The following is a 26,100-nucleotide window of genomic DNA, read 5'->3' as shown; positions in this document are numbered from 1 at the left end:
ATGGAGAGGAATCATTTCTGTAGCTCTCTTGAGCTTTTCACCGCTGGGACAGGGGCAGCAAATGTCCTTCAGTGAGCAGTGTTAAGAGTTGTTGGCTTGGCTCAAGTTCACAGGGCTGGATCACAAAATTTGCTACAGTTACAGATAGCCTGCATCTCACAGCTGTTGCTGACACACATCTTGTGTCGGAAATCTGCTTTCAAACTTAACCATGAAGTGACCAGTATATCTACACATGGCTGTATCATGCAGGTTTATGTATTGCTTCTCTGTGACCTTTACTTTGTTGATAATTAGATTCACTTAAGTGCAAAATTCATGGAACTCCTAGAAAGAACTGTTTGTGTCGTAGGGAAAGATAAAAAGAGAACTTCAGTTCACATAAATATTCTTAAATCCTGCTTATACCTCCATGAACATCTTTCTCTTCATATTTAAACTTTATAGTGGAGTACAAGGTACAGAGTTTCTTTTCATATTCAAAGTTTACAGCAGAGCTTCAAATACATATTAATATAGAAGCTGTAATGTATTCTCAGTTAAGCTGTCATAAAATCTAGGGCTTTTCACATCATCACTTTTGAAGGTCGCTGCCACAGAGAAAAAGAAGCATCTGTACTGGATCACCATGAAGGTTTGTAATACATTGCAATAAATACTACAATATATTTCATTTTTATACGTTTTTGATGAAGAGGCAAAAGTGCATCTTCAACAGTTGCTTTTCAAAAATTGCTCATTTGTTTGGAACGGCTGTAAAAGAGATTGAAGCTAAACATTATTCATGGATACATTACAGCTCCTCACTGAGACCACAGCTGAAATGAGAAGAGGATTCCAATGATATTTCATTTGGAGCATTGATTTTTCTGAGCTTGTCCCACAAAGCTATTGCATGTGTGTTCCAGGCAAGTATGAGAAGATGTAGATTATCCTAGCTGGCTTTCTTTCCTAAGTTTATTTTTCTTACCCCAACTTGATTAGAAACATTTTGCTAATTTTGTGCTTTGATTCTCCTAGAACCCCTAACAAGGGCAAGGACTGCTCCTTTGCAGACTTTTGCAAATAAAACTAACGCTTGTTGTTCAGTGAGTGCCTAAATCAATTCAGAAGTGATGTGTGGAATACTTTTGCCCCTCACTGCACAATAAAAAGTAACAGTTGTTTAACTGTGAAACAACACTTGTCAACAATTTAGGTTGCTGGGTGCAGAAACCTGGAAAAGCCCCACTCTAAGGCATGAGCATAAGAAATGGCTGCAGTTCCCTGCCTCTACCTGGAGTCTCATACAGACTGGAAAGGCACAGAAGAATCATCACAAAATCATTTAAGTTGGCAAAGACCTATAAGATCATTGGGTACAACCATAAACCTAACACTGCCAAGTCCACCACTAAACCATGTCCCTAAGTGCCACACGTACACATCTTTTCAATACCTCCAGGGATGGTGACTCAAACACTTCCCTGGGCAGCCTGTTTCATTGCTTGATAATGCTTTCAGTGAAGTAAATTTATCCCAATATCCAATCTAAACCACCCTCTGACACAACTTGGGGCCATTTCCTCTCATCCTATCAGTTGTTACTTGGGAAAAGAGACCGACACCCACCTTGCTACAACTTCCTTTCAGGTAGTTGTAGAGAGTGGTAAGGCCTCCTTTTCTTCAGACTAAACAACTCAGTTCCCTCTGCCACTCCTCATAAGACTTGTCCTCTAGACTCTTCACCAGCTTTGTTGCTCTTCTTTGGACACTCTCCAGCACCTCAATGTCTGCCTTGCAGTGAGGGGACCAAAACTGAACACAGTCATCGAGGTGCGGCCTCACCAGTGCCGAGTACAGGGGTAAGATCCCTTCCCTGTCCCTGCTGGCCACGCTATTGCTGATACAAGCCAGGATGCCATTGGCCTTCTTGGCCACCTGGGCACACTGCTGGCTCCTGTTCAGCCGGCTGTCAATCACCCCCCCCAGGCCTTTTCTGCCAGGCAGCTCTCCAGTCACTCCTCCCCAAGCCTGTAATGTTGCATGGGGTTGTTGTGACCCAAGTACAGGGCCTGGCACTCAGCCTTGCTGGACTTCATACAGTTGGCCTTGGCCCATCGATCCAGCCTGTCCAGACTCCTCTGTAGAGCCTTTCTACCCTCAAGCAGATCAACACTCCTGCCCAGCTTGGTGTCATCTGCAAACTTACTAAGTGTGCACTTGATCCCCTTGTCCAGATCACTGATAAAGATGCTAAACAGAACTGACCCCAAGACTGAGCCCTGGGGGACACCACTCGTGACTGGCTGCCAGCTGGATTTAACTCCATTCACCACAACTCTTTGGGCCCGGCCATCCAGCCAGTTTTTCACCCAGCAAAGAGTACACCTGTCCAAGCCATGAATGCTGCGGGAAACAGTGTCAAAGGCTTTACTAAAGCTCAGGTAAACAAGCCTTTCCACAGCCTTTCCCTCATCCACTAAATGTGTCACTTTGTCATAGAAGGAGATCAGATTAGTCAAGCAGGACCTGTCTTTCTGTCATAATTTGAGCCCAGAGGTCAACTGAGCACCACACAGTCACTCACTCACCCCTCCACACTCAGGAATGGGAAGGAGAAAATAAAGCAAAAGGCTCAGGGATCGAGACAAGGACAGGGAAGGATGATTCACCCATTATGGTCATGCACAAAAGACAGACTTAATGAAGAGACAGCAAGAAATGTTAGTGCATCTTAAAAACACCTTCCCCCCACCCCTCACTTCTTCCCAGGCTCAGATTTGCTCCTGATTTCTCTATCTCCACCCCCGCAGTGGCGCAGGGGGCAGGGGATGGGGGGTGCAGTCAGTCCTGATGCTCCTTCCTCCTCAAGGAGGAGGACTCCTCGCATTCTTCCCCTGCTACAGCATGGAGTCTTTCTCATGGGACACAGTCCTCCATGAACTTTCTCCAACGTGAGTCTTTCCCACAGATCACAGTCCTTCCTGATTTGCCCAGTGTGGGTCCCTCCCATGGGTTGCTGTCCTCCCAGCACCAAACTACATGTCCCAGCCTTCTTCAGGTGCAGTCACCTGCTCCAGCATGGGGTCCTCCATGGGCTGCAGGTGGGCATCTGCTCTACTGGTGACTGACATGGGTTCAGGGGCACAGCCTGACTCTCACCACTGGCTGCAGGGGGGTCTCTGCTCCAGCACACCTGCCCGCCTCCTCCTTCTTTCTTCCACTGAGCTCGGTGTTTGCAGAGCTGTTCTCACAGCTCCTTCTCACAGCTCCAACTCCTCCTCCCAGATTCCCCTTCTTAAATACGTTATTGCAGAGGTGTGGCCACCATTGCTAACTGGCTCAACCTTGGCCAGTGGTGGGTCTGACTTGGAGCTGGAGGAGCTTTGAGAAGATTCTCACAGGAGCCACTGCTGTAGTTCCCTTCCCCACTACCAAAAATCCCTGCCACTCTCACAAACCCAAGCAGGACCTGCCTTTCATAAACTCATGTTGGCTGGGCCTGATCACCCAGTTGTCTTGTACATGCAGTGTGATGGCACTCAAGATTATCTGCTCCATAACCTGCCCTGGCACTGAGGTCAGACTGACAGGCTTGTAGTTCTCCGGATCCTCCTTCTGGCCCTTCCTGTAGATGGGTGGCACATTTGCCAACCTCCAGTCGACTGGAACCTTCCTAGTTAGCCAGGACTGCTGATAAGTGATTGAAAGTGGCTTGGTGAGCACTTCCACCAGCTCCCTCAGTACCCTTCTGACACCATAGACTTGTGTGTGTATGCAAGGATGGGATGCAAAACTGGGATCAGTTTGAGAAACGATAAGATAAAGACTCCAGATTACAGCCTTTACATCAGATTTAGTTAGGCACCCTGGAGCCTACCAATATGCGTTTTATATTGAGTGACACTTGAAACCAATGCCCCAGAGAATATGTTGGCACAGCAAAGTGCATAATATCATGAACATACCAGCAACATCCCTGAAGGAGTGAAAAGTAAGGAAGAGGTTGCAGACGTGGTAGTAGAATCTAGCCAGATTTGGTCTGTCAACAAGTCTGGTCCTGATTTTTTTATTTGCAGCATATTCTTCAGTAGTTAAGCCACAGAATTTACTATAGGGTTGACTGAGGACTGGACCGTCTCTGAAGCTCCCTTATCATCTGGTCAAATGATCTCATCAGGTCACCATGAGGCACAGTGACAAAGGAGCAAGGGGGTTGTACTGCAGTTACTTTTTGTGACAGTTTGGCCTTGAGGAACTGAAGTCAGTCTGACTCCTGGCAGTGTAGTTGCCTCCTGGAGCAATGGAAATTCCTGCCTATTCTGCATTCCCTTGTTCCTGGTGGCTGCTGGTAAGAAGACAACTGAAAGTTTTCAACACTTCCTAAAACAAAAAATCCCAGGAAATGAAGAAAAAGATTAAGAAGATGCAGTAGTGACTTCAAGTTCTCTGTCTGCAGAGCACCAGGATGCTTGGAGGCCAGTCTGGGTGCTAGCATGCTGCCTGGGCATCTTCTGTGAGCTGTTATCTATCTCGGTGCAGCTCAGTATATACTGCCAACAAGGACTAAGGGATTCCCTGCTGACTTGTGCCACCCCACTCTCTGTGCTGCCTTAGAAGGGTTTGCAGAGCTGTCAATGGCAGCTTTGCCTATGGACTGCATTCCTTGGGGGCATTCGTCCCCTCCTGCTGCAGGACACAAGAAAGTGAATGGTCTTCATGGGAGACTTCTCTTTCACAGCAGCTGCAAGCCTGCAAGACACAAGAAAAGGCATGCAACGGTCCTTTTCCTTTTTGGATAAGCAGACCAGAGTCAGTTGAGTTTTTCCCCTATAAGGAATACTGTTTTTTCTATTCCGTGATGACTTATTTATGTCACTATACGTTGAATTCTGCTAGAATGGCCTATTAACTACAGAATATCAATACATAGTGCATGTTCCAGAAGAAACTGCGTTAGAAATAACACAAAATAGTTATGATTTTATGAACTCACGATCCTATATGATCCTTTATTAAAATGTTGCAGGTGAACACTGAATTTTGTGTTTGGATCTAGCTTAGCTGAATGAAGTGAAAACATCAAAAAGACAGGGGTGTTATAGTTCGGTGAAGTACTGGGGTGGTTTCTCAAAGATTTCACATTATGTGAAAACCACACACACCCCCCCAACCAGTGTCATATTGTGAATGTATACAGACTGACCAAGATCTGCAAGTATCACAGATTTGGGGTGCCTGTATCACTATTAGAACAATTGGATAAGATTTTTAAAAAAAAAATCCTTTGGAAAAGTGGTTTTGTGAAAAAAATTCTCTGTGGAAACATGGGGTTTTTAGTTAACTTCTCTGGCCCAAAATTATCACTTACAGGATGCACTTCTTGCCAAAATTGGGTGGAGAAAAGCGGCAAAATAGTCCACTGACCCAGAACTTAACTTTTGCAACTACCATATTATTTGTGATGAATAAGACCAAGGTTTGAGATTTGATCATTTTATATCTAAGGCTACTAAATTTAAGGTATATCAGTCACCAAATTAATATCTTGCCTTCTGTGGCTTTCTGCAAAAACTTTGAAAGACATAGATCATGTAAGAAAGTGAAAAATCTTTTAAATCCAATAAAAATATTGTCAGAAAACAGAAAAATGTTTCACTCCATATCTACTTGATTCCAATTTTAGGGGAAAAAAACACTTGCAGCTTAAAAAAAAGAAAAAATCAAACTCTTAGATAGTTACCCTAACAGAAGTAGCTCCTAAATTGCCATTCAGTTATGAAAAGTTAATTAAGAGGAACTTTTCTGTTTTGTTTTCATTAAAAGCTTCTTTGAAATTGCATAGAAAGCATAGGCATAAGATGAGACAATCAGCAGGTAAGTATTGAGCAGATTTATTTGAACGTATCTTCTCCCATTGATAGCAACAATAAAACTTTCAGCAGTGTAAAAGTCTAGAAAAAGATTCCCTGAAACTATGGCCAAATGGATCTATTTTTCACTCAAACTGTATACCATATAGGGGCCATAAAGTGCCAGAGGGTCACATTTAACAGGGGAACCAAGCTAAATAAAATAAGAACCAAACATGTAACTTCACCTCCAACTTCCACACACCGCCCCCCCCCCCCCCATATGAATCTTAGTGATTTGAAAACTGAGTTGCTTTTGCTTTATAAATAAATAAATCACTTGCTTTGACACTCCACGAGTTTAGCTGGAGGCAAAATGAGATCTTTTGAATACTGTTTGTTCTTGCACTGTTTCTGACAGAAGCCCAAAATCCAGCATTAACCGAGTTTAAAAGAGACACTTTCTTCTAAGATCTTTAAAGAACAGATAGGTAGAGCGTATCTTGAGTTCAAAAAAACCCCAAAGAAAACATTCAAACCCATACAGACAGGGTAGATGTTAGGCAGGAGCTTTTACTCTGTTAATGTCTCTTGACACATTCTCATTGCAGTTACACAACTTCTGGATAGACTTGCCACTTATGTCACTAAGATATGTATTGGTTTTTTCCATGCAGTGACCACAGATGTCTAATGACCTCTGAAATAGATTTATTAATGTTTTGCACTTGTTTCTGTTACTCTGTGTGTTTGGACAAAAGAAACAGAGTACCCGCAGGTTTTGTGTTTGGTTTTATTTTTTTCTTTTCATCTTGACAGCCTTACTAGTGAAAAAATAAATAAAATTTTTTCATGACCAAGAAAAAGGCTTCTGCGGTGCCTTAAGAAATGACATTCAAGACATCATTTATTTAGTTTTACTGAATACATCTTTTCAAAGTTTATGGTGCAAAATTTAATGCAACATTTTTATGCAAGTTTTAGAAAAACATAAAACTTGAGTCACAATTTTCTACATGTCTACACATCTATTAGGGCCATAATTATTTAATTAAGCTGACCTGCTTCAAAGTGGCAAATTCTAATGCTGGACATTTTATTCTGAGAAGTCTGTGACTGGCAAATCCTTCAGTTCTCTTACTGCTTCACCAACCCTCCCTCCTGCGAAAAGTCATTATCTGAAATGATCACGAATAATCAAACCCTTGTTCTCAAGAAACTAAAACAATCCTGTCCCTTCACATTGCTCCAAAAATAAACGAAAAATCTTGTGAAACATAGAAAACTCACCCAATTTCATTGCCTAGTAATGGAGATTTTTGTTATAATATCTTTTGTTCCTCATCTAATTAGGTTTATTGCAACCCAGCACTAGCATCAGTATCAGCACAGCCTGAATGATGATGCTTCTGCAGAGGTTGTTAGTTAAAGAGACATTAAAATATATCAGGAGCAACCATTTCTTTGTCTTTCTTATAGAATATTTCAAATCCATTTTCACATCATCCTGAAGATTTTTCTTAGATGAAGCTCCTATTAAAAGCTGTAATTTCATTTCAGGAGAATTCAAGAACCACCGACAGGCCCAAAAGAATAAGTGTTGCCGCAATGTGAATGGAGAACAGAGAAGACAGATCATGCCAGGTACAGATGATACTTTTCTTTGAAAATATACTGGCTTTCTGTAGACAAGGGAAATATGCTAGATCCAATTTTCCTGGATTACTGTAAGGCATTCAGGGGAATTGCTAGAGTAGAAAAATTGGGAATTAGGAAAGTGATTGTAAAATGATGACTGGCACTGTGGTAAATAAGGAACTTTCAAACGAGGGGGAAGCTGTTACGAGAGCATCTCAGGTCTTAGAACATGCTGTGTTCAGATTTTCTTTAATGACCTTTACGCAAGGAAAAGACTTGTAACTCTCCTAATAAAACGTGCAGATGTTGCAAACCTGGAAGACACCACCAGAAAGGAGAAATGGATTATCATGTAGAGAGAACCAAATGACCTTAGGGAATGAAGTGAGGAATGAGAGACAACATAGCAGTACTAACGGCTGTAATGCTGCTATCAAAGAAAATCCTCTTATGTGCTGGAAGTTAATCAGCGAGAATTAATATAGAAGGAGGAAAATCTCCTTGCAGATAGTCAGCTTGGAAGAACAAGAGACACCAACGTGATGTGGTCATTAAAGAAACAACTAATATTTATCAGACAAAGTCACTCTAGTACAGTTGAAGGGTATTAATGCTTCCCTGTAAAACTCTGTTAAGAGTTTATCTAGAATTCAAAACACAACTCTAATCACAAAGGCCCAAGAGAGATGAATTCAAAAGGAAGAGCTACACAGTGTGGCTACTAGGGTGGCAGGTGAATGAAGTACCCGTCCTGCGGAGTGAAAGCAGAGCTGTGAGAACAGTTTGGGTACCTGAGTTTTGACAATTTGGGTTACTCTGTTTCAGATGGATGTACGTTGTCTTTTTTCCTCCAGGGTGATCCTATCTTACTCTCTGAAAATATATCTTAAAAAAAAAATATCAAAATAAAACTTAATCAACTCCTCCCTGTGATTTTCTGAGACACAAAGCAAGAACGTCATTCTGCCTGGTTAGTACTTCAGTAAGGATTTCAGTAAGGCTGATCTGTAAAACCCATTTTACAGAGTACATGTGTTTATAGTGCAGAACCTCGTAGCACAGACTTGCTACAAGCAGAAAGCATTAGAAAAATACTCATTTCATATGCTCCTTAATCAGTGTTTTTCCTTCCTCTTCAAATACAAGAAAATGTCACTTCTTTGCAACTTGCTGTCCAACACTGTTGTGACAAAAGTTTGTATTAATTGATTCCTTTTTATAGTAAGAATACCTTGAAGTCTTCATCCATTTAGGTCCTAAGCTTGGAAAGAACAAGGTTTCTTTTAATGAGCAACAAAGTTTTACGATTCCTTCAATTTCTGAGTTATGTGTAATGAAAATGTGTTTTTTCTACTGTTAGAATTCAACCACTCTGACAGCATATATCCAATAAAATATTTAACTTCATTTGCCGCAAAATGTACTTGATAATATATCAGAAAACCAAAATCAGACAATTTTCATCCCTCATTTCAGAAAGAGTAGCATGTTTAAAGGTGTGTATACATATACATGTTCAAATACAACGGTACAGAGGAGGACAGGCTTATTTTCTTCAAGGAAATACTTTCCCCATCGCCAGTTCCGACTTCTCTCTTCCATTGCATATATGCACTCTTTCTTCCTTCTCATTTCTTGCCTTTAATCCACAGGGTTGCAGACACTTTGCACAAAAAGAGCCGAGTATGCTCTTCCTGATATTAATTTCCTGTACCCAGTGTATCTTGAGAAAATTTTCCTTGCGTCTGCAAGAGACAGGCTTCCAAAGCAGCCTCGTGGAGTACCAAATGACAATGATACACAGCAAACATTCCTCAAGATTAATTATAGATTGATGGAAATGAAGGGAGAAAAGTGGAAGCCATAAAATCCACAGAATGCTTTTGAAAGAATCAGTGGAATAAATACACCTGCTTTCAAGACAACTCAATGCATCATCTTGCCTTCTGATAGTATGCAAAACCATTTTCATCCCCCAGTCTTGAATATCCCTAATGAGTTAACAAGGAGCTCTGTTAAATGAGATCCTATTATACAAGCTAAAGACCTAAATAAGATTTGTTTTTAAATGATTCACTATCCATCATCTTACTATTCAAAATTCAGCTTTAAAAAACATCACAGGTAACATCCCTCAAAAAGGAAAATTCTCAATACTTACCTTACTCCTCTCATTACTACATTTAATGTGGCATGCAGTCTGCCAACCAAGTGAAACACACTCAGACACGCACAGTGATGATGACTAACTGAACGCTGAATTATCCATTTCTTTTGCCCAGTCTAGTCCCACACCATGTCTACTCCCAAAGCATGGAATAAGATCAAATGGCCTCTGGTAGGCTTAGTTTTGGGTCTTCTGGATCTGCAGCCAATAGCAGGTGGTTTTAACTGACTGCAGGTTTTCATCTAACACCATATAAAACTCTACTAAATAAAGGACTCTTATTCATGTGGGAAAGACAACAAGGCATAATAGAGACCTTAAAAATTGCATCTTAATTTCTTACATCACAGAGACATGCAAAGCTCTTAATGAAAGAAAGGATGTTATAACGGAAGGTACTGAATTAGTCCTTGCATGACCTCATGTTATATGATTTCTGTATGACCCCAACAAGTGATTTACCTCTCCATGCTCTTTTTGTAAAACAGGAATAAAAATACTTCTTCTTACTCTCCTTTTGTCTGTCTTTCCTGGAGTGTGAGCTAGTAGGGTATGATTTGTCGCCTTTGAGAATACATAGAGTCTTGCGCAGCAGGACCTTTCTGCGCTGTGCCATCTGAATAAAATGCTTGATAACATTTAATGAACACTGACATTTTTCGGAGTATCCCTGATACTTTCAAAAGGCTTCTGTTACATTCTCATTCCTAAGCAATAGCATGATCCCAGTCATTCTAACACTTGAAACTAATTCTGGAGAGCATGTGCAAGATTAAAGTTTATGAAGAAATATCTCCAGGATTACAGACACTTATGTATGCCTTATGTACGTAACATATCACTCTTGTGTATTTCCCTGAGTTACTGGTTAGTACAGTAGCCCTGGGATCCAGCAAAGAATATTAGCTGCCACTTATTGCTGCTTATATAGCAGGGATCCTTTGGCAACTGTCTTCCAAAAAGTCATTTTGTATCTTCCCTCTGGTCTCCTGAAGGAACTTCTGCAATTCTTCCTCTGTTCAGCTCTTCAAATTGCTACAATACTGTGATTTCTTTTACAAATTTCTCCACAGCTCCTTTTGTTTCTACACTCAGATTTTCCAGAATTCACCTCTTATTGCTTCTTTCTGAAGAGGAGGAGTTATCTCCAATTTCTCCTGTATGTTCAATAACAAGCTCATTACAAAAACTTCACTAAAGATTAATGTCTTGTTTGCTCATGTTCATCCATCGTGTATATTGTCTTGCAGATGTATAGGCTGCATGATAGTTTCCATTCCCCAAGTACTATTTCTGTTTCATTTTTTCCTTTTTCAAACTTATGTTACCTCTAAGTTAAAAGAAGAGGTTATACAATCAAGTGGTCTGGGTCTAGGTTTTCTGTCAATCTGTTTCAGCTGGTGACAGGTGAAATTTAAAGGATGCTGCCCTGAAATTCAGGAACGCCAAATAGGAATCTGATTTTTCAGCTTTTTAAAGCTTTCTTCTGTCAACTTCTACAGCACTTTCCATAACACTAGCAAGCTTGAACATCCTGGACCTGCGAGACAAAGTTACCATCGAAACCAGAATGATGGATCCATGAGAAGCCGGACTTTAAGACCTAAGACATGGGGATGAAACCCCAGAAGATAACCACATGCCAAAACAACTCTCAAAAGCACAGCTGCAGGTGCCACCTAGCTCACCCCTGCAAGAGATGACTGCTCAAGAACATCCTCGATGCAACACGCACCAGATGGATCCACGCTTCAGGTTATAATTGCAAGACAAGAAGGGCTTGACAGGCGCCATGCCAATGAGACAATGTACTCAAGACCCTTGGGAGGGCTACTGAGGTATCTGATGATCACAAAGAGCTATGGAGACATCAAGACCTGAGGACAGCATGGTATAAGATACAGAAGACAGAAGGCACAAACTACACAATGGCACAGACACACGCTGGAACTGCCCTGCCTGCCACATGGTAGTCAGTGCTGAAAAGTAACTTGCTCCCTTTATGGCCACAAAGGGCACTGCTCCTGGACAGTCCTCTCCCCTACACTACTTTGAAAACCCCCCCACTGCAATTCCCAGCCCTGTCCCTTCCTCCCAGACCTTTCCCAGCCCTGCTCCTTCAACTTAGCTTTCAGAGAGCTGGGGGCTCTGAATCCATCTTCCACAACAACCACAATGGCTAACTGGGACGTTCCTGAGTCACTGGGTTCCTCTGCATCATCTGCAAAGCATCCACAAACCGCGCAAGCGGTCAGCATCATGTCGGCCAACGCCAACCTCTTCCACTACACCCCCCTCAGAAGCGCCGCTCACCTCCTCGTTCCACAGTCGGACACTGCAGCCATCATTACTTGCTGGTACCTAAGATACCGAGAGATACAAAATCACCATTGCACTTCTGACAAGTCACCTGCCCCTGCTCCTCGCTACCTCCCCAGCTCACCAAAAATGCTCATCCAACTCCAAAGGCTGCCTGCACAACACCTGCAAAACCAAAGAGAAACGTTTCGCTTAGATGCTGTGGGATACTTTTCTCTTAAACACAGACCTGGCTGACACCACCTCACCTTCTTGGACCCCTCATCAAGCATGCGGCTTCGCCCTTCCAAGGCTATGTGTGTCACCTGCAAAAACCACAGTAGTGCTTGGTGGGATACTGCCCAAAACTACAGCCTGCCCACACCAATAACCCCCTCCCGCTCCTTTACCTTGCGGCTCACCCACCCTACTTCTGCTGGTCACGGGTTCTCCTGTGGAGGCTTGGGTACCACCTGTAAGACACAAACAACAAGGGATGCTTTTAACTTCACCAAAAATACGACACCTGAAAACTGCTACTTCAGCACAGTAGTTGTGATTTCTTCATCGATGTTATGGCAACAGCTGCGATCCATCTTTTTTGACAGTAGCTATGCGGTCATCTCTAACGGCTCCATTTAGGCTCAGGTACCGAACAATAGCACAGCACTCTTTGTACCACATGGCTCAGGCACTGAAGAACAGCACTGTACTCCCTGCACCACATGGTTCAGTACTCAGGAGAACAACACAGCACCGCGTTCCTCTTGGGATCGGCTACTGTGTTCCAAACAGGCTGTTGTCACCTCATGTCCATGTCCCTGATGACAATGTTGAGACAATGCTGATCTGACCAACTCTTACACCACCCCGTGGCTCAACATGGTCGTCAGGACGTCAGGACTGCATGGTGGTAGCACAGTAAAGAAGAAGAAGAAGAAAAGGGAAAGAAAGAGAGAGAGAGGGAGAGAAGAAAGAAAGGAAACAACAGTGATCACACATTTTACAAAAATCAAATTGTTGAAATGATTACAATCAAAGGTGTTTATATATAAAAAAATTAATGGGTTTTTAAAACATCAATTGATTTGGGCATATGCACATTGGATGGGACATCAAATATATGCGTTCAATACAGACGTCAAACGTGTTAACCGATTCATCATTCTCCAGGTAATGACATACAATACTGCTGACAAAACCAAACTGATCAAAACTAATATCAAGAGAACCACAATGGGGTGATACAACTTGTTCAGGATGCCTGCAGCAGTAGGCGACCATCTGAAAAGTGTGTTCCACTGAAAGGACTCAAACCAATGAGTTACTGATTTAGACTAAACTGTGATCCATGAAAATTTTGCTTGTGTTTGTTTCCCAAGGACTCCTCAACTGTTTTCCCCAGGCCTCTTTGTCTGTCTAGACAAAAGTAAAACGCTCCCTGTATAACTCGCTGATAGCAGACTCAAAGCCTTCAATGGGCACTTGGGCAAACTAAGATATGGGGAACTCGAACAAAAGGACACAGAGATACCATCTAGGGAGGATGATCTCACTGATTTAGGAAGAAGACACCTGGACTTTACTTCACATCGCATCCTCTGGAAAGAGCAGACACCGTGAAGAAGACCACGTACTCTTCCCTCGACCACTGAAGACCCTCACCCTATTTTAACTATGCAAGCTCAGACTATGTAAATAAATTCTGGGAACTCATTATTATAAGACACCCCTTTCCGGGAAATCTAATGAATATGTATGATTTGTGTGTATGTAAACTGATGTCCCTTGCTAGTTCAAGGGAGCCCTTATGGTGGAGAATCCCCAGAGCGACCCCAGCGCCACTAATAAAGAATACCTGCTTAACAGTTATATTGGATTCTGACTGTTGAGTGAATTTCTTCGTTTCACCACCATTTATGTTCTGCATCCTTTTGCACTCTTTCCGAAACTCGGTGTATTTCTTTCACATTATGATGAACAGTTATTAAGGTTTTCTGCCTGTTTTCCCTAATTTTTTCCAAAATCTCAATCAAATCCTTGTGTTGTAGTAATTGTTTTACCAAAGTGAGATTCATCTCAATGGGTACAGGCAGCAGTTCATAAATCAGCATGTAATTAGATTGCAAAAGCTGGTGAGATGTGACTGGGCCTATACGATTAAAGCTCAAGATATTTGCTTAGATACTGAACAGAATATTTTGAGTTTTAATCTCATTGCTTTCACAGATAAATCCTTGTTGTTCTCACACAATGCAAGATTCCAAATTGACAGTTTGCCATTTTTCATCCACCTTTTGGGCCCATGCTCTATGCTCAAAAGGATAGAGTATAGTTACATTATCGTTCAACCCTAATGCAATGATGGGATAAATTGAGTATATGATGGCATTATATATGGTAAGCACAAAGGTTGTAGCTGTGTTTGTGACGGTGTCATAGGTAAAGTTTACCAAATTCTACCAGGATTGGAGTTTCTTTTCAAAATCAGTGACACTGTCCTATCCAAATTGCTTACTGAAACAATCTAGGCCTGTCTATTAATCTGCTTCATATACATGGCCTGGAAATAGCTCTGAGGAAAGTGATCTGTTAATTGTATTGATCCTCATTTGGCTTTTTATATCACTGGTATTTTCCCCAGATGAGTACTCTTTGCTCTAAAGGTTTTGTTAGACCAAAATCCCACCTGCCAGCATCAGACTCTGGGATGGAGGTTCCACAGCATTTGCATTTTGTGATTCAGTTCTATCCCTTGTTCTGACAGAAGTATGTCTGGCTTTAAGTCACTTGCTCTTATTCTATAAATTAAAACAATAATTAAACTCTCTTTGTCTTATACATGGCATTAAATGTAAATTTTTTCTCCTACTTGTCCACCTGGGGATCCCTCCAGGTATGGTTCCAATTTATTAAGCCCATTAATTCCTTCCAAAATACCTAAACCAATTAAAACATTTTGGATTATTTTTTTTACTACCAAAAATTTCCAAAAGGCATGAGACAAATCTTGTTTTGTTTTGGGTGATATTAAGATTCTGTATGTTGTAATGTGAATGAAGGCAAGGCACAGTTTTTTTCAATCCAAGTTAGAGGAGCTGTCACTGATGGGAGGTATTATTTAGAGTGCGCAATGGCCTGACAGCCTAGGCTTTGGATTTTAATAGCTACTGAAATCTTTCTTATTCTCCCACCTTCCTCATCAAACATTGATACTGCATTTCACATTTTGTATTCTACTTATCTGATAGCTTTTCCAGTTCTTGATTCTAGACTGCAGGACACATAAGACTGTCACTTCTTAGGGCAATGCCAATAATTGTAGGAAAGCATGATGACACTTGCAGAAAAGGTTACAAACCTTGCTTTCTTGCTTTCCAAATATCAGTTTGATTAAGAAGCTCAGAGGAGGTGTATCTTCCACTCTAAATTACCACATTTTAAATAAACTGCTAGACATACAGAATTCACAAGAAAACCAACAGGTTTCTTTACTCTGATTGTTGTATTTTCTATTTAATAATGGTAATAACCAAGGTAAAATATACTAAACAGCATTCTCATTATTTCTATCAACTTCTCTTTCCTTTCCCCTCTTGCCCCCCATGGGAAAGGGGTGATTTTCTATTCTATTTTAAATCACAGCAGAAGTCCAAATTATATCTTTTTTGCATACATTTTGACCCTGATGTGTAAGTTTGACACTTTGAGCTGCAAGCAATACAGCATCTGCCAAACAGAAATCTGTTTCTAACCTTTTTTTTTTTTACTACTCCACAATGCAGAAAGCAATAACCACACTGTAGTTTAATTATACATTAGTACCATAGTGTACATGTGGAAATAAAATAATGAAGATGCAACTGATTTTATATTTTAACAAATTTACCACCAATTTAAAAAAACCTACTAAATGTTTATTTGTCCATTCCCATTCTGTTATTTCCAAACATAAGGGCTTATATAATTATAAAACTTGATGTTGTAAATCTTAAAATAAAAATAGACCATTGCAGATTTTTTGTGCATTAATACCTTATATTATTTGAGGCGTAGCCTTTCCACCTGCAGTGCTGCAATAGCCTTTGGTTTGCTGTTCTTACCTCTTGTAGCAAGCTGGCTTTTGGGGACCCTGTTTATTGTTAGTAGAAGAACATATCATCAGTACCGCTGTCTGGAACAAAAAGAGGAATAAAAAGCCTGAAGACACTAGTTCTAGTTTGGAAGTTGAAATTCATACAGAATTTTTAAACAGTTCTTGTGAAGGATGGTGAATTTATAACCAAGCATTCTCTTTTTCACAAAACTCAAAGATGGTTTTACCCAGCTCTGAAAAATATCCAGCAAAACAGTGTCACCTTTTCCTTAACTGGGTCTCAGAAGAGACAGATTATTTTCTTCTTAGAAACATATCTAACAACTTTCTCTAAAAGCAGTTCTGGTTAAAAATCTCTCATGCTTATTCATAAAGCCCAAACCTAAAAGACAGTGTATGTGCCATGTTTTGATGCCTAGTATCTACCAACATTTAAATACTGCTCTTGTCTGTGCCTTGCATTTCCTACACAAATGCTTCTCCCATTCTCCTTGGTGACTTTTGTTAAAACTTAATTGTCTTTTTTACAAGAGTTTAACTGTGAAGTTCCCTAGCTGGGTAAAGCCCCTGGGAGAACACAGGTGTGCATAATCATCTGGTTTATCCTGGATGCTTTGCATTTACTGCAGGTGTGGTCACGCGTACAATGGACTGAAAACAGCTGTGACAGGTTGGACTCTCTTCACGGGTCTTTCACACCCAACCTGCCTCTACATAGTGGCCATTCACCAGAGATTTCAAGATCTTACTGCTGGGCTGAGTTGCCACACATCCAAAAGCCTGTCAACCAATTCAATATAACTTTTCTGTACATATTAAGTGGAGGTAGATGGGAAAAATCAGGTAGCCCTAGAGTTTCCCCTTCCTGCTTCTCAGATGACAGTGACCTTCACCAAAATACTCTTATGTGTATACACTTCAAACGGAAAATAAAAGAATGGATTATGTTCTTCCTTGCACCCCCACAAGCAAAGTGGAAAAGAGAACAAAAACACATTTTGTGTCTAAAAATAGGTAAGCCATTGCATAGAAACACCTGTCCAGGCAGCCTAGGAACATCCCCAGGAGACCAGTTTTCAAGGCACCATTTCCTAAATGCAGAAGAGAAAGGAAAGAAAAAGTAATAAAAAGGAAGAAGTAAATATACAACATGCACATGAAAGTGTTAAGAAAGGAAGTCAAAGCAGGTGCTTTGATGAACAATGAGGATAAGACTGAGGTGCAGCTAACGAGAATAAGAGGCTACACATGACCCAAAGGCTGTAGGAGCCTTATTGGGCCCAGAGGGGCTGTCACTCTTCTTCTGTAGCATCAGAGATGTTTTCCAACAACACAAGTGTCTGCTCTGAGCTTACATTGTGCCAGGGCAGAGCACTTTTTGCAATGTTAAATTCTGTTGGTTTTCATATACTTTCCCTAAAACCATGGATTATGAAAAACTGGGGCCAGAAACAATCTACGAAAAGAGATTTGTCTCTATCTCTCAGTATACAGTTAAACCATATAACACATAAATTATTCTCTGATTGATCACATTTTTTTTTAAATATAAGCTGCTTATCTGTGCAATAAGCTTGATTCCAGCTACTTAATCATATAATTGTTTTTCTTCACCACCAAGAAAAGCATTGTTCCAACTTATATCACAGTTTGTTGTATTTTATATTAGTCCCACTAGGATAGTTTGCAGTTCACACAGAGCAAATACACATACCCACACTGTGTCATACAGAGCTTGATTCTGTCACTTAATCAAACTGGCTTCATTAACCTCAGTGAAAAGAACAGAATCAAATTCATTTTATACATATATAAATATATATATATACACACTATAGTTATACATTTATTTTTTTAAACCCCAAATCTAGTTGGGGTTATTTTGTTTGCTTGTTTTTTTTAAAAAAAAAAAATGTAAAGAAGAGAGAAATCTGATATCACATTTTGTATCACAGTGAAAATGTTTGCTGGAGTATAAAAGTATGTGGTAAGGGACATTAAAACATAATAGCACAGTAGGCCAACTTACACCAATTGCTTCGCAGTGGGACTATTGTCATTCAAGTACAAGTACTAAGTTAAAGGGCAATAAATAGTATATTAGGTCTATTTCTGCAGGCATTTTAGCTACAGTAATATCTACTGGAACTACTTGTGTTGTTATTAAAATAGATGATATTTTGGTAACAGTGTGCAAAGCAGGAACATGAACAGTTTCTTTCTGAATGAAACATTATTCCACATCTTTTACTCACTAGGATTTCAGATGAGTGGGCAAATAAATAACAAGTCAGAGAAAACTTTGTCTGCAGAACCAGAGACTAGGCATCACAGAGGCTCTGCAATAATTATTACAAAATGCAAACAGGCCCCAGGACACAGCAGCTGCAGCTAGAGGGCAGGTGGAAAAGAGAGAGGGGGGGAAAAAATGTTGAGAGAGACAGAGAGAGAGAGAGCAAGATGGAAGAGCGAAACCTTAACACCTTTTTCAAAAGAAATTATGAGTTTTCAGATGTGCTGAACATCCTTCAATTCGGAGCATCTGCTAGGAAATGCAAACCTTGATGATGGCATGGTAACCATTAGTGGTTTTGATAAGTGCACCAAAGTTTATATTTAACTTTAAAATGTATGAGAGGGGACACACAGGAAGAGAGAGTCAAGTCTACCTGCAACTTCTGAGCAGGAAGAAAGGGATTCCTAATACAGCATGTAGCTGATTGAACCCAGTGCTGCTGTTTCTCTGCAAATCTCTTAGTTTTTGACAGTATTTGTGACCACCATGGCATACAGATATTCTCCTTTCAAAATCAGTAAGAGAAACAAACCCAAAGGCTAGATCTTAGCTTTTGGGCTTGCCAGCATCACAGGTGCAGCAGAGAGAAAGCTTCTGTTAGTGAAGGAGGCTCAAAGTTTCAGTTAGCTCAACTTCAACATTTTTATTGCTAGTAACCTGTGGCTATAATATTATGCATGGATCACAAGATTTTAAATTGTCTATCTGCAAAAGATTGATGAGAGTTGTCATTGGTAAGGAAGAAAAATTGTTCTGATTCTGGATAAGTGTACAGCAAATCTTGAGATTTCCTGAGAAATGTATCATTTTCTCACCATTTAAGGTCATATATTTAATCCAAGAATATGTTAAATCTTAAACTGCAGCATAAGGAAAAGAATTGGTAATTTGCTCAATGACCCAGAACAACTGGTAAGGAAAATTGCATATTTGATTTTTTTTTTTTTTTTTAAATAAGATAGCAATGCACAATAGTAAAGACATATTTAAAAAAACCAGCAAGACCTACCTTGTGCTCAGAAAAGCAAGTTTTAGACTGAGTCCAAGCTGCAGCTAACATAAATTTTGCAACAAAATAGAAGCACAGCTACCTTATCTGTACAGAAGCCACAAAATTTACTGTCTCTCCTCACCCAGACATTTGTCATCAGAGACATCCCTCACTCTGCATCTCCACGTTGTCATCATCCCTGCAGAACCTACGAACAGAGAAGGCAAGGATCTGTGGTGTCTCTTCCTTGCAGTGGGCCATGCTTTGTCACCAGCATCTGACAAGCCTACAGATGATTATCAGGAATAGGAAGGTAAATCTGGAGAATAAAATTCCCAGCAAACAGGAAGAGACTGATGCCCTAAGCTGGAGGGTGAGTAGCGCTCAACAGAGTTGCACAAGGGTGAAGGGGTTGTTTCAGCAACACTGCTAAGGGTGACAGCCAGTACTACAAAACAACACGTGGAGGTGGCTAATGCTCTTGGTCTGCAAGAGAGGCGAATGTTTCAAAACTGCCTTTTGTTCATCCTCAGCATAAACACTCACCTCTGAATTTGCAGTCAAGTAGAAATTCTGAAGGGAGTAAACAACGGAATACAACAAGCATTTTCAACAGTAAAATGACTTCATTGAAGTGTTCTATATTTGTGAGTATAGACTATTTTTCTGGGGTCTTTACAACTCATCCTATAATATAAAAAGCAAAAGGAGCATCTCGTCCTTCTTGACTTGAACAGTATTTCAGTTCTGTGTTTTATTCTCACAGTAAACAGCTGCTTAATCCAATCAGCCCTGGCTGATTAAATCCACTTCTATAGGGCAAAAATTTTCACAAATCTAAAAATAACCTTCACCTGACACTTACAGGCACAGTAGTGTGTCTTAGCATATTCTCTTTTCAAGGAAGTGGTTTGGTATCAGATTTATCCATCATTAACCCATAACTATTTGCTATGTAGAAATGTACATTCTTTAACCAGTTATGTCTCTAATATAGCTATGTGGAAAGTACCAAACATGTGAAATTAAATTTGTAACTCTTAATAGTAGGCTAAAATTAGTATTAGTATAACCTTACTCTTTGCACAAGCTGAAATATGTGAGCTGGCCCCATTAGAAAGTGACTCTGCAAAAATGAGGGAAAAACTCAAAAATGAACAAGCAGCATGAGCAAAATTCTCAATATCTGAAGATATTTGGTCTTTATATATGATGTCAGGGACACAAGGCATCTGTTTTCCTTTAAGCACTGGGAAATAGCATTTATCAGCCACTTGCAGGTATTGCTCACTGTTATGAAATGGCTTTTATTAGTACAAATATTAGAAACTGTAACCAACACAGCTATCACAGAGTCTGCAATCTTGGTTTATCTGCTCTCTTCAAACTGAAATCCTAAAAAGTCACTGACCTTCACAGGCCATGGGAAGAAAGCTCAAATGCTCAACTCACATGCCACAGAGTAAGCAGCACAAGGAAACAACGAGCTCTTAACATCTCCGACAAAAGAGACAACAAATTTCGAGGGTGGATTTTTAGTGCTCTGGGATCAGGTCACTGGAGGTCTCTTGACCAGAGCGTAAGGGTACAACAAAAGGTAGCCTACAAAATACTGCAAAATACTTTCAACAGTGGCTTTTCCGATTAGGTTTTTAATGAGATGTGTAGATGGCAACTCATTCATCTCTTGTCAGAATGAAGCCACTTCTTCAGTTGTCGCCAATTGCTTCCAACAGTAATGTCCAACATAGTATTGCAAAAGCACAGAAAAGCTGGGATTTTCAAGAAAAGGAATTATGCCCTACTTAAAATGAAAGAAGGTGTAAGGGTATATATAACCTTTTTGTATTTAAAAAAATTTTAAACCAACAAATAATAGTCACCAGGAAAAGAGATTATTTTGTTATTACTGCTTATAATAGAAGACCAAATCCTGAAATGTTTGTTCACTCTTTTTTCATCCTCACTCAGACAAAGCTGCCATTTAACACTAATGATCTGAAAGGTCCTGTTGCCTTCATAGTGAATATTTCCCTTTCATAGTTCCTCGCTTGCCCCTGTAATAAATAACAAAGTTAGCATTTTTGTCTAACTACATTCATAGCTATAGATATTAAAAGACAGTAAGAGTGGAGCTGGACAACTCATTTGCGTAGAGCAATCACAAGGACCAACATTTGCTGCTAATGGGAATAGGTAAATAATTGCTTGACATAATTGGCAATTATTCATAATTCAAAGGGACCAGACTGAAATCAAATGGAAGGGAGAGGTCTCTATGGGAGTGTCTACAACTAAATGGATTGTTTACAGGAGACTTTAAATTATCATAGTGTCACAATTTTTTTTTTTTAAACTGGAAAATACAGTTCCTTGGAGATCATTATCAATGTATGAGAATGCATCATTTTGTGATGAAACTATGTTTTAGAAAAATGACATTTTGATTAAGTTGACCCATTTGTCTTAGATATCTGACTGTTTAAAATACCTTTTCAAAAAATACAGCATTTCATAAGAGAACAAAACTTTTTTGATTCATGGAAATGCAACACGTTACTTAAACTGGTTATGAAGTGCTTTTTTTTGTTCAAAATGACTGAACTTTGGAACAAATATTCCAATTTTCAGCCAGTACTCATTGTGACAGAACAGCAACCACATGCATTACCTGATCGATGTCAACAGAAGACATTAGCACCTTCTAATGTCAGGTTGGTCACTTATTCAGCTCTAGTTTGTCCTTAAGCAGTAAGCATGGTAGAGTCATGTCAGAGTCATGCCAGAGTAGACAAACTAGAGTTTGTCCTTAAAACCAGGAATTTTCTTCCTGCAAGTACATGAATGTGATTTTACTTGACAAAATGCAAGTCAGCTTGCTGTAATACTAATGAGTTTGCATTTCACTATTATCCTTGTAAAGTTCTTCATGATGATGTATTAATTTGTTAAACATGTGAAGGATACAAGACAAATGTGACTACTTTTAGGCAACTTTAAACCGTGTTAGTTCTAAGCCCCATGAATAATTTTTCATTACTAGTTTAAAAATTGTCCTTTTTATTATACATGAACAGCATTCTTCTCCCTATTTCCAATTTCTTTAGGATAGGAAGCCAGACCTCAAGAGAGGCTCTAGACAATTTTTTTTTGTTAAATAAATACTATATTGTGGAGAACTATTAAATAGCTAACTGGAGACAGGTTCATTCTTACAGACATATGAATGTAGAGCATTGATTTACAGCTGTCATCTACTGTACTCTATCTTTCAAATCAACTTTGTCACTTCCTTTAAATTTGCACTACAAATTCATACTCTTACCCACTTTGCTGAAGCAGTTAGCCAATATGGCCTGGCAAAGCTGTTCCCGTTAAGATGAGAAATAGATTATAGAAGTCAGGTATATCATTTGGTGTAATCTTGTTTGTTTACAGAAAATAAGCACAAAATGCAGGTTCCTTGAGCAGGGTAGGAAAAACAAACAGCAGGTAGTTCAACATCTCAGATAAACTTATATTTTCTGCCCAGGCAAGCTCCATGGTTCGAGGAGTCTCTTTCTCCATTTCCCCACAAGATGATTCTCTTGTTTCCTTTCTTGATGTCCCCTGCCTCCAGAATCATCAGCATTCAAAATGTCCAAGGTCTGCTAAGCCATTGGTTCACTGCAGTTTAGTTTTAAGAGAGGCAGCTGCTACTCAGAATTCATAGAATCACAGAATGGTTTGGGTTGGAAGGGACCTTAAAGATCATCGAATTCCAACCCCCCTGCCATGGGCAGGGACACCTTCCACTAGACCAGGTTGGTCAAACCTGGCCTTGAACACTTCCAGGGAGGGGGCAGTCACAACCTCTCTGGGCAACCTGTTGCAGAGTCTTGCCACCTTTACAATTAAGAATTTACTCCTTAAATTTCTCAATTTCTCTCAAATTCCTCAACTGATCATTCACTCATTTATTTTTAAGTAATCTTCAAAATCAAGAACACGTTGTTTTCCTTTTTGCTGACTTGCAGAGCAAGGCGGATGCCATTTTAAATCTCTGTCAGTTTTCATGTAGCAGTGTTTCTACTATGATGGGGTCTGGCTCTGCTCTGCAATTCCCTTTACAGACTTTTCCCCTGATTTATTTGCAGTTCCTAGCTTGAAAATTACTTGAAATTAAAGTCTATGATAGACATCTGCTCTACATGGTCTTTATTTTAACAGATTAGCATTACTTCATAGGAAGTATTAACTAAAACAGCCTACCTATAAAAAAATATTTCCTTACAGAATCAGGAACAAAACTTGAAAGGCTGGTCAAAAAAATCCCACCAACCCAAAAAATTCCCCCCAAAACACCAAAACAAACAAAAAAGCCCAATAACCTAACCCAAAACCCCTATACAATTTCTGTTAATTCAAAGTGTTAATTTGATGCACCAAAGGCAGAAAATATAGCTACAAGAAACTTGGAGGTGAAGGTTCAGTAAAAGACAGATAACATGGGAAGACAAGATGAAGTAGATAGACAGGAGGTGTGGAATTTAAGCAAATCAGAGCTGCAGAAAACAGAGCAAAGATGGTGAGAAAGACAGAGTACATAGTCAAGGATCCAGAACAAGTAGTAAGAGAATTAAAAAAAAAGTCTACTGATGAAGTGAGGAAATAAGAAATAGGGTAGCAGTAGAAGTTGATAAGGGAATGAAAACTTCTGAAGGCAATGGAAGAGATGTGAATGAACTGCAAGACTAAATAAGAAGGGAACATGCAAGAGCAGCAAAGGAAAAAATCTCTGGGTAGCAAAAACACAAAACTTGTTGCTGAAGTGAGAGACGTGAGTATTGGTGACTAGTGATGTAAGTGAGCTTATGAAACCAGGTATGGACAAAACATTGAAAGGTAGGTGAGAAAGCAAAAGCAATATAGACAAGAGTAAACAAAATGATAAAAGGAATTAATGGATTTTATGAATTGTGGGATGTGAGACATCCCTTGGCTTATCTCTAGACTGAAAGGCGATACACTTGTTTACTGTGAGGAGCAAGGGCACAACATGGTTCCTATTGTAGGTTTTTTACAGGAAAAAAAATTTGAGAAACCCTGCATGACTTCCTGTAAATGGTACTTGCCTGCCTGATGTCTGCAGCAGTTCATCTAAGATTTATAGTAAATACATAAAAAGTTATCAAAAGAAAGGAAAATTGAAATGATCAATACTATTTAGAATAACTTTTCCTTCCAGACTGGACAGATTGTCTCAGTCTGTCTTGTTTTATTATTTTACATGGTCTACTGCAGTGTTATTACTGCTTTGCATGACCAAGGATTTAAATAATAAGGGAAAAGCATACAGTTATAACTCGAAGAAGCATTTACACAACTGAAAGCCTTCTGCAAGGTGTTCACAGAGTCAGTTTAGATATAATTTTGAATATGTAAATAACAATTTGTACAGGAAACATGCCCTTTATAGACACTGAGGCTCTCACACTATGGCCAGTCTGTAAAACCTGGGACTTGAATTTGATTTTCTAGAAAAGTATTTTGCATCTCAAAGAGAAATAAACATTCATGTAGCAAGAATTAAATTATTGCCCTTTTTTTTTAAAATGCTATTTATATAAAAGACATTTTTGTCTTTTAATACAAGAGATGAAGACACCCAGTTACTGATGAAATTACATCCTCTGACTCTTGACAAATTACAGTAAGCTCACAAGGCTGACAGAACCAAAATGAAACAAAAATAAACCAAAAAAGTCCTTACCAGAACCAATTCCAGTTGATGAATGACTAAACATGAGGAACAGTCTCAGCTGGAGAGAGCAAGTTAAATTAAGGAAGGGAAGCACAGGTGCTTTTTAGTAGGAGAGGCGAATTCTTCAGGTATGTAGCCCAAAGATGGTGTTAAATTTTGTTTCCAAAAAAAGAACATTCCCAGACTGTGAATGGCTCTTAGGTGTAGTGAGACGCCTGGAGGAAATAAAAATGTTTTGGTTTAAAATCCTTTCCTGAAGAGAAGCGTTTACCCTCAGCAATTAAGAATCAGCAGTAGACTACTATTCCTGTAATATCTTTGGGTGGTTTTATAACACACCCTGGAGAAAGGCCTTGATATATTAAAATATAGAGATGTGCAGTAATAGCAGTATGGCATCACTATTATTGCTACTATAGAATAAAAGCTGTAAGAGTCTTTCTCTTTCAATTTTTAGTTCATATAGCTAGATATATTGTTTTGCAATTATTCATGCTGGCAAACTAAAGGGAAGCTTTCTTGCTCTGAAAACTATGACAAAGTGGGATGCAATTTAGGTGATACTGGATGAGACTTCCCCTGAAGTTTGAGTCAGAGGAACACGGACTAGGCTCTGCAGACTTCTACTGTTAAAACAGTCTGCCAGAGAAGAAAAATTGACATAACGTAATGTAAGAGCCGTAAAAATTTTCTTACGTGACTTGACTCTGAAAGTACTCAAGGGAAAAGAAAGCAGATGAATGACACAAGTGAGATGGGCAACACACTTCTGTCCGGTGCAAAAAGTGTCAGCACTCTGCTAGAAACCAGTTCTAGCATTCTCGTGATTAGATTTTAATGGACGTAGATCTTAATTTACATAGAAAAATTATGCTGGATTATTTAAACTAAAAGAAGAGTATAGCTAGATCTCTTAATTTACACTCACTGAGCCAGCGCTTGGTGTGGTTTAAGGAAGTTACTTCCCCCTGCTGCAAGGAATCGCCCCGCAGAGAGGGTCCGCAGGCAGGGCATGTGCCTGCCTTGTCACTCTCAGT

Source organism: Strix aluco, chromosome 1, assembly GCF_031877795.1.
Source record: "Strix aluco isolate bStrAlu1 chromosome 1, bStrAlu1.hap1, whole genome shotgun sequence".
Taxonomy (NCBI): Eukaryota; Metazoa; Chordata; class Aves; order Strigiformes; family Strigidae; genus Strix; species Strix aluco.
The sequence above is the reverse complement of the archived record's forward strand: the minus strand, read 5'-3'. Positions refer to the sequence as shown.